The sequence below is a fragment of the Camelus bactrianus genome, unplaced genomic scaffold, assembly GCF_048773025.1.
Source record: "Camelus bactrianus isolate YW-2024 breed Bactrian camel unplaced genomic scaffold, ASM4877302v1 HiC_scaffold_53, whole genome shotgun sequence".
Taxonomy (NCBI): Eukaryota; Metazoa; Chordata; class Mammalia; order Artiodactyla; family Camelidae; genus Camelus; species Camelus bactrianus.
In genome coordinates, this window is record NW_027413970.1 from 245,938 (window position 1) to 255,050 (window position 9,113).

The following is a 9,113-nucleotide window of genomic DNA, read 5'->3' on the forward strand; positions in this document are numbered from 1 at the left end:
GTAGAAGATTATTTCTAAGAGTGCGAATAGCATGTGTATGGCCCTGTAGCATGAGGGAACATAGTTAAGTACGAGGATTGTAAGAAGTATATCTACGGTAATGATCATGAAGGTGAACAAGGAGTGATTTGAGGCTACTAAGAAGGGTAAGGCCAAATATATAACAGTCAGCATATTATAGCAGGCTGTCTGGCGAGCCGGCCCTCCGCCCGCGCCGCGGGGTGGGCAAGCGCCCCGGGAGGTCTCGGGCTCCCAGCCCACTACCCGGCCTCCCTGCCATCCGCTAGGCGTCGTCTGGGGACGCCCATCGCCAAGAGAGACCCTCAATCACAAGTCACCCCGCCCTCCCCACCCTCCTCGCCGTGCCATGCAACCCCGCCCCCGAACCGCCCTCCCGATCTCCGTGCAGTACCCCTCGCCCCTCGCCGGGAAGAACGCAGTGACTCGAGCAGCCGTGGCGGCTTTTTGAGCCCAAAGGGCGAGCGAGGCAGCCATTGGCGGAGGCCGCTGCCTCCGACTGTCAATCCCGCGGTCCGGCCCCGCCCCACCGACCGAGAGTGGCAGGAAGCAGGGCCGCGGGGGCTGTCGGGACGGCTCCAAGATGGCCGGGCGCTTGGGGTCCGCGGCTGCTGGCGGCCCCGAGCCCCATTCACTACCACCGCTGCTGACCGGAACAGCCAGTCGGCCCGGCGACTCCGGGGGCTGTCCCCGCGGGGCGGGAGGCCGCCATGGCGACCCTGGAAAAGCTTTTGAAGGCCCTCGAGTCCCTCAAGTCCTTACAGCAACCGCCGCCGCCGCCTCAGCCCCCTCAGCCGGCACCGCCGCCACCGCCGCCTCAGCCCCTTCAGCCGGCACCGCAGCCTCAGCCGCCACCGCCGCCCGCCCGGCTATGGCTCAGGAGCCGCTGCACAGATGGTGAGTCCCTGCGGGCCCCTCCCCAGCCCTGCGTGGGTCTCCGTCCCACCCTCGGCCTCCCCCAAAGGCCCCGAGGCGGTCCGGGCCCCTGGCCTCTGCTTTCCCGGCTGCAAAACTCAGGAAGGAACAGGGCTGTGTTGTGATCCGAGGCCGCGCATCCCGTTCGGCTTCCTCTGGGCCACTCCCCACCCCTCTCTTCGTCCCTGCCAGGTGTAACATTTCATCTTCCCTTTTCAATTGACATTTTAAAATAGTGTTTCAGATAACTGTCAAAAAGCTGTGCATGCAAAACACTAGGTTAACTTAAGGGAAGGAGTAGGAGAGAAGGGGGAAAGGAGCAAAGTTCACCTGTCACTTATGTGGGGGTGGGTTAGATGGCCACAGTGATGAACGTGTAAATGTCACATGGCTCCATATACATCATAGTCATTACTGTTACTAACCCTGGACAGCACTGGTGTAGAGGAGGCATGATCATGGAACATGTGCTCTTTGAGCTTAATTTTACAGAAACAGTCAGATTTCCATGGAATCAAGACAGGCAGTAAATGCCAGCTGCAGAGGACAACTTGTGCAGGGTTGGGAAACAGCATGGTGTGACCAGAACTTTAGTTTGACTGGCTTGAAATGTAAAGGGAAAGGGAAACTTCACACTGATGAATCAGAGAGGATATAGCTGTTTTTATTAAACTAAAATGGTTAGATCAGTCTTGTTGGTTAATGATTTGCCTTAGCAATGTGAATTTGGATTCTGCAAGTATTTTATAAGTTCTGTAAGAAACTTGTTTTAAAATTTCAAAACTCTTAAGGGATTAGAAGTTCAATTTTATTTTAAAAGAATTTTTTAAAAATGTGTTTAACTCAATTAGAACGGAGTTCCTTTAACATAGGAGACTTTATTATCTCATGTATTAATACCCTCTAGAGGTACACAATGAAAAATGTGATTTATAAACAGACACATAAAGACACAAGGAAAACAGAGCATGTAGCTTCAGTAACAATTTAAGAGAAACGTCAGAAACAGAAATTTTCCCTGGTCAAAATATCAAAAAAAGCACCTGGGGCTCATATCCCTTAATTGATTTGAGCTCTAAATGGACAAATACACAAATTTTTTTTAAAAAAAAATTGCTAAGAACAAGATTCTCTGTCACGTTGAATAATAGAGTATTTTGAAGTTTAAATAAATACCAACAATAGAGCTATGAGGGAGGAAAGATATAAAATACTGATACTTTTTTTTAATTTCACCATAAGGTGCATTCTTAAGTACATATGAGAGATCTGTCATGATGTGTGCAACTCACTTGCAAATAGTTCAACAGTATTAACAATGATTGAATTTAGATCTTGGGCATATGGGAATTTATCATCCTATTAAACCGTTTTCTGTACTTCTGAGACCTATAATAAAACATTGGAAGGAATCTGTTAGACATAATGCTCTATGTGAAGTAATTTGTTCCCTTTGTGAAATTCTAGGAAGGTTAAAATGCATGTTCATAACATCAAGAAAATCACAAGCATTTACAATGTAATCAGAACTATCTGAGGATCTGTGAAACCTGGTGAATTGGTGAATTTTAAAAATGTCTTAAAGCATTTTGTTTTTACAAAGATTACAGGATTAAGAGAAGACAAATTTTAATCAACTCTTAATATATATTTTTTTCCTGGTTGATGTGATATAATTAAATGTGGGGGGGGGAAGATAAATTCTAAAAGGAGACACTACCTTGATGGTTTTCTATGTAGGAAACTCAAGCAGGAGGAGTTTAATTTAAAAACATAAATTACTGCTCTTTATAATACATTCTAAGTTGTCATTCTTTTGAATGCTTTCCTTTCCAGACAGGTGTGTTATTCTAGGAGATCATCAGGGCTCCTGGGTATTTGGAGGTATTGACCTAACCAGTGGAACTGCCATTTGTAAGAAGTTGTCCAGAATTTTGGAAAACTGATTAGTAGAGGTAAATGTTTCCTTGGCAAGTGATGACAGTGACTCAGTGAATTTTCCTTTGTTTTTAGGCAGATGTACTTAACCATGTATGTTAACAATGATTACAGGCTGGAGACCGAGAAGAACTACCATTTTTGCCAGCTGGGATGCAGAAAAATTTGGACTTCTGGGTTCCACAGATGGGCTGAGGTAACTAAGACAGAAAACTTCTTATCTTCTTGGTCAACATGTATCTCAGGGTAATCACAGATGTGTTCCATTACCTGATGTGGTTTTAATTTGGATAAATACTCAAGAAAATTTAAGAAATAGAGTTTGTTTTTGCTTTTACATCAGTTTGGCAAAACAGAACAACCTCTTAATTACTGAGCACAAACCAGTTTTTTCATTATTGTTAAAATATTTTAGTTTCTATTTGTATTTGTTTTGTGATAAGTAAAATCTGTAAGCTCAGGAAATAGTCAAACCTAGGAAGCTGCTTCTGACAAGTGAATTAGCTTATAGAAAAAGCTGATCTAGATCCTTGGCATTAATTTTCAAGTTTTTACAGTTTCCTTGGATTTCTTCTATCTAGGAAAACAACATGCTCTTTTAAGATGACTATACTCTGATTATAGTCCCTCCTTTGTGGATTCCATACTAAATTTTAACCATAGGTATATTTTACCATTTACAAAAGTGCCTGATTGGGAAGTATAATACAATGATTTTGTAAATTGAATTACTCTAAAAATTTCAAGGATTTATTTTTAATTCAATTATGATTAATTTTCATTTGTCACTGGCTCTTAATGTTTTATTTTAAAGTGTCTCTCATAGGCCCCCTTCTTTCATCTTCTTCCCTTCGGATCTCTGTCCAGTAACTCTAAGTTCTTACATGTTCAAGGTAAGCTTGTGTATTTTTTTAAAGGCAGGTGTACCAAAAAGCGCTTTCCTTTGACCAACTTCTGTTTTGTTCATCATTTATGAGTCCAAATTTTATAGAATTGATTTAAAGAATGTCATAACTTCCTTGCTATTGTGTCCAGTTTTTAAAATGCTTTCCTTCTGACTCATTTCCTCATACTTTAAAACAATAATATGAATCAAATAATTAAGGGAATAAAATCACAGTTACTTGTATCACAGTTGATTCCATTTATATTGCAAAGTCTTATAATTATGTTGGTGTTATGAACATACATTTCATAATACAGTTATTTAGATGAATCAGTTCTTATTCATTAAGGTAATTTACTTTTAGAAATATGTAATTTCTTGTGAATACATGTATATAGCAATACATGTGTCTTTCTATAATTTAAGCACCTTAAAATACAGATAAAGTAAATCCAAGATATAAGATAATATGCCTTGAATTAATTTAAATTCATGTGAATTAAAAGACAATTTGAATATTGTTTCCCGTTTTCTGCTAGCTTCTTGATCATATTCAGCAGCACATTTACCTTCTTTACATACAGTTAAGGAATCTTCTTTATTTCTACTGTAGCTCTGTCATAATGGAAACTCTGCAGCAGAATCAGCTGTCATCTATCCCATGTGGCCAAGTGCAGAGGTGAGAATCCTCATTTGTGGGATGACCACTCACAGCTTTAAATTTTTTTTTACTGTAACTGCTCTTATAAGGTAGCAAGCTAGAGAGAGAGAGAGAAAGAGAGAATAAAAGTGTTCTCTCTGCATATTCCCATCTGTGTGTGATGACATTAGTCTTCTTCTGCTGTATTTTTCTAGAATGTGTGTGCATGTGTGCACGTGTGTGTGAGAGAGAAATGTCTTGTCTTTGTCCTAATAGCCACTCTTCTCTCCCTCTAGTTTTTTCTCTATCTTCCCCTCCTTTTTTTTTCTTTTTCTTCATCAATATCTTCTCTTTAAAAAAATTCTGGATAAATCAAATTTCCAACTTCCTCACTTTTAATATTGTAAAGTTACTTGGATCCCCAACATCAAGGGATCTCATACTTAATGTCTGTAAGGACTGCCAGGGACACCTTTTAAAAATACAGATTTCCAGGCCTTACTTTGAGCAGTTCTCATCCAGTAGATCCAGGGTGAGGCTGAGCATCTCCAAGCCTTCCCCCTTCATATTATGGTGCAGGGGATCAGGACAGTTTTCCTCTGGGTCTCCCTGCTGTTGCTATGAGCAGTGGCTACAGCATCATAATATTTTTCTTTCTTGTTTTAATTGCATTAATATTATCAACCAGTTGATAGCATTTTCTTAAAATTATGGTCAAAGGCATAGGCATTTGATTTATAATGGTATCTGCAGACCACTCTTTTACTGAATTAATTTGTTTGTTTTGCTTGTATTTCCACAATTGTAAACACTGTGAGTTAAGTGACCACTTTACTTCAACTACAGGAGAATGTGAAAACACTCCAGGAGAGAGGGGTTGCATATGTCAATGCAGACTCATACACAGAAGGTAAATTTTATTTCAGATTGTCATTAAATAATATACCAGTATTTAAGTCTATCAACTCCAACTCATAAATTAAGATTATCCTCTTTCTATGAGATGCCTCAATAATACTTCCATTTCTCCATTTTACCAGAGAGAAAATTATTATGATTCAAGTGAATCAATATGATTCATAACTAAGGTATTGATCCTAATTTCTTTTGTATATTTACCATTTGCCGATCTTGGATTACTACTTAAAACTTTAGTACTTTTCACATTCTTCCTGTGGAGCTATTTTTAAAAGTTGGGCTAAAATATTTCATACAGAAATACTTCCTGTATGTATTGGAACGACTTTGAAATAAGCACCCACTACAGACTTCCTTTTGACCCTGACATGTGGCATGTGCATCTGTACGCTTTCATCATATTATGGTTATTTCTAGGTAAGTGTCACCGGACACATGTTAGTTACTGACATGCTATAGTCTAAAGTCTTGATATTGAATTGAACAAATGGTTAAAAAAATGAACATTATGGCCTTACCACTTCCTTTGCCAAAGGCCCCTAAGTGCTGCTGCTGTAATTAGCAATGATGCTTACTGTTACTGTAGGAGCTGCGGCCTTACCAGCAGAGTCCGCCTCTGCAGTCTTCTATCCTGAGTGTGTGCTGCAGCATCTCTGGCTCCTGAAGAGTTATTTCCACCTTGTGTTTTAGTTTTAGCCAGACTGTCTGTCTGTTTGTCTATCTATCTACATATCTGTCTATTCTAAAATTTTATTTATTTGTTTTTACTGAAGTATATTTGATTTGTAATATTAGTTTAGGTGTACAGCAAAGTTATTCAGTTATATACATATACATATACATATACATTGTTTTTAGATTCTTTTCCATTGTAGTTTATTATAAGATACTGAATATAATTCCCTGTGCTATACAGTAGGTCCTGGTTGTTTATCTGTTTTATATATAATAATGTATATATGTTAATCCCAAACTCCTAACATATTTCTTCCCTTCCCCCTTTCCCTTTGGGTAACCATAGTTTCTTTTCTATGTCTGTGAGTCTATTTCTGGCTTGTAAATAAGTTCATTTTTTATCATTTTTTGTTTACATTCCACATAAAAGTGATATAATTTGATATTTGCCTTTTTCTGACATACTTCACTTAATATGATAATCTCTAGGGTCCACCCTATTTTAAATTCTCCAGGAATGATGCCTTCAATTTGAAATCTGTTATATCTTGTTTATAATTAGAAAATAAAGTTAGAATTAAATATAGGTTTGAAGTCCATTTGGAGGTATTAAAATACTCTCATTTATTTTGCAGGCAATTACACTCTCAGAGTTGACTGTACACCCCTTCTTTTCCAGTTGGTATATAAACTGACAAAAGAGGTATGTAAAGAGATCTGTCATAATGTTTTCTGATGAGTAGATTAGTCAATAACTTTTGTTTTCTAAATTACTAATATTTAAACTTCTGACAGACATAGCTGATTTGTATAAATAACAAATCAGAACAAGCTTTAATACACTACTTATGTGACATAACTCTGAGATCAGTAGTGCTAGTCTCTGTTCTAATAATAGTTCCTAATAATTGTACACATTTGTTAAAATGTGCAGGGTCTATTGTTTCATGGGGCAGAGTCTCTGATATAACAGAAAGAATAGTGGGCTGGGATGGGAAAACCTTGGCTGTGAAGATTGCCTTGGCTATTCATTCATTCATTCATTAAGTATTTATTGTGTGGTTACTATGTATCACATCCTATGAAATGAATTCTAGCAGCAACAGTGATAAAAGGACGTTACTGAATCCAAATACTTTGTAATCTAGAAAAGCCACAGACCTGTAAATGAGGACTCATACTTCACTTGAATATTGGATACTATATACAGTGGAGGACAATTACAGAAGAGTGAAGCTAAAACCCTGGGGTAGCTGGTGAGGTTGGAAAGCATTAGAAGGTGTTTACAGAAGGATTAGTGGTTAGGCTGTAAAATGGAAGGATGTGAAAGTGGTGAGAAGGTTTCTCCTCAGAGGACACAGGACCTAATAAAGATGTGGATGTGTGAAAGAACATTTCCCGACCTCTGGGTAATGCAATATAACCTAAATGTAAGGTGTTGGTGAAAAAGCTGGTAAGAAATTTGGCCTGACACATAGGCCTAAATGTTCATAAATCTGGTGTTGGGGAAATTAAAGAATCTTTAACAAGGTTGTACATTATCATATTTATTCATTAGAAAAATTACTCTGTATCAGTGCAGTGAATAGGTTAAGCTGTAGTAGGCCTAAAAGCGAAATGGAAATAATTCCAAATACTTATTTATTAGCACACAGGAATTTATAAATACTAGTTATTGATGTAAAAAGTACTCTGATAACGCTAATGCACTCTGAATCTCTAAAAATTATGTAATCTATTCATTGAGTATATGTGTGCTTCATTTAAATAATCCCCCATTATAGAATTTAACTGTAGAAATGTTTCTTTCAAGTAGGTATCACTTAGATGACAGTGGGAAGTAGATGTCACATCTCTGTGGTCCTGTTTCCCAATCACCCTTCATCTTGCCCTATCCTTTACACTGTTTGTGTCTTTAACATCTCATCCTCCCAAGTGAGCATCCTCCCATGCCCATCACAACTCCCACCATACTGGGAAGCTTAGGTACTTGATCCTTTTATTGAAATGTCCCATAAAACATCTTATCTAAAAGCACTCTGTAAAGACAGCCCTTGTTGGAGAATCCTTCTCAGGAGATACATTTACACTCTGTCTTACAGAAGAGGCTCCTGCTTTTATAGGAGGGGTAGTAAGAATTTCAGGGCCAAGAAGAAGATTAGGTCTATCCCCTTTGTATATTTACTTAATAAGTATTAAATGTGTAAGTAGTTACCATAGTGACAGGATAAATCAAACATAGATTCTGCTATTAGGGTGTTAACTGTGTAGCCAGGAGAGACTATGATCAAGAATTTTCAAATCCAAGATAGAGATTAAAATCACCAAAGTGAATACAAATAAAAGTGGTGTGGGAAGCCAAAAATAATTGTCTTAGTTTATTATTTTACACATTGGAATTAAACAGCCTGTTTAATGGGAAATTGCAATTTGTTTTTCCTATTTTAAAGCCTCTTTTATGTTAATTTGAATATAATTTTAATGCCACTTTAGATATATTTGTCTTTCAGAGTTTTTGTTTTAGGTAGTTTTTAAACAGTTTAACTGGGAAATTAAAATGTATATTTAGAAGTTACATTATTAAGATGAACTAATTAACTGTCCAGAAGAGTGAGGTTTTATAATCTTGTTTGATTTGATTGTCAGTGGAGGAATCAGACATCATTCATCTGGAGAAATGCTGTTGATTGCTGAGGGCTCAATCCCAAACTGGATGACTTGATTTAGAGACATTTGGCCCATTGGTTTCACCACCAATTTCTCCATCTCTGAGTGAAGGTAGGAATCCTTCTATTTTCTACAAATGTTCTTTGCTAAACACGTGAGCCCTGTTTTAACTTTGGAGCCTTGCATAAGTCGGTTTACCTTTCTGCACCTGAATATTCTCATATATAAAATCAGTTTGACCAAGACAATCATTATGAAACTGTGCTCCAGTACAGTGCCTCAGCATCTGCTGCAGGGTCAGGGTAGTGGACACTGAATAGGCAAAGCTCTAGCTTCCACACATGACCCCACCTCTTCTTCAGGTGAGGAGTGTCTACTGTATTTCTTTTATATACAAGAATATTCCACTGTTGTATCCTTCCCCTACCCTTAAAAAATTAAGAAACCAGTGGACTA

General features: G+C 38.3%; 1 protein-coding gene across 35 annotated transcripts in view; it reads left to right on the top strand.

Annotated features, from left to right (window-relative positions):
- The first annotated feature begins 387 nt into the window (after window positions 1–387).
- Window positions 388–9,113, top strand: part of LOC141576968 (uncharacterized) — a 153,502-nt gene continuing 144,776 nt past the window's right edge. For 9 of the 35 annotated variants that reach the window (XR_012505379.1, XR_012505381.1, XR_012505378.1 and 6 more), the window contains exons 1-8: window positions 416–915; window positions 2,770–2,888; window positions 2,986–3,067; window positions 3,686–3,764; window positions 4,371–4,436; window positions 5,244–5,307; window positions 6,626–6,693; window positions 8,637–8,768. The gene's annotated coding sequence lies outside the window, so the exon portion shown is untranslated. The other 26 variants (XR_012505386.1, XR_012505391.1, XR_012505392.1 and 23 more) reach the window with 19 other exon arrangements.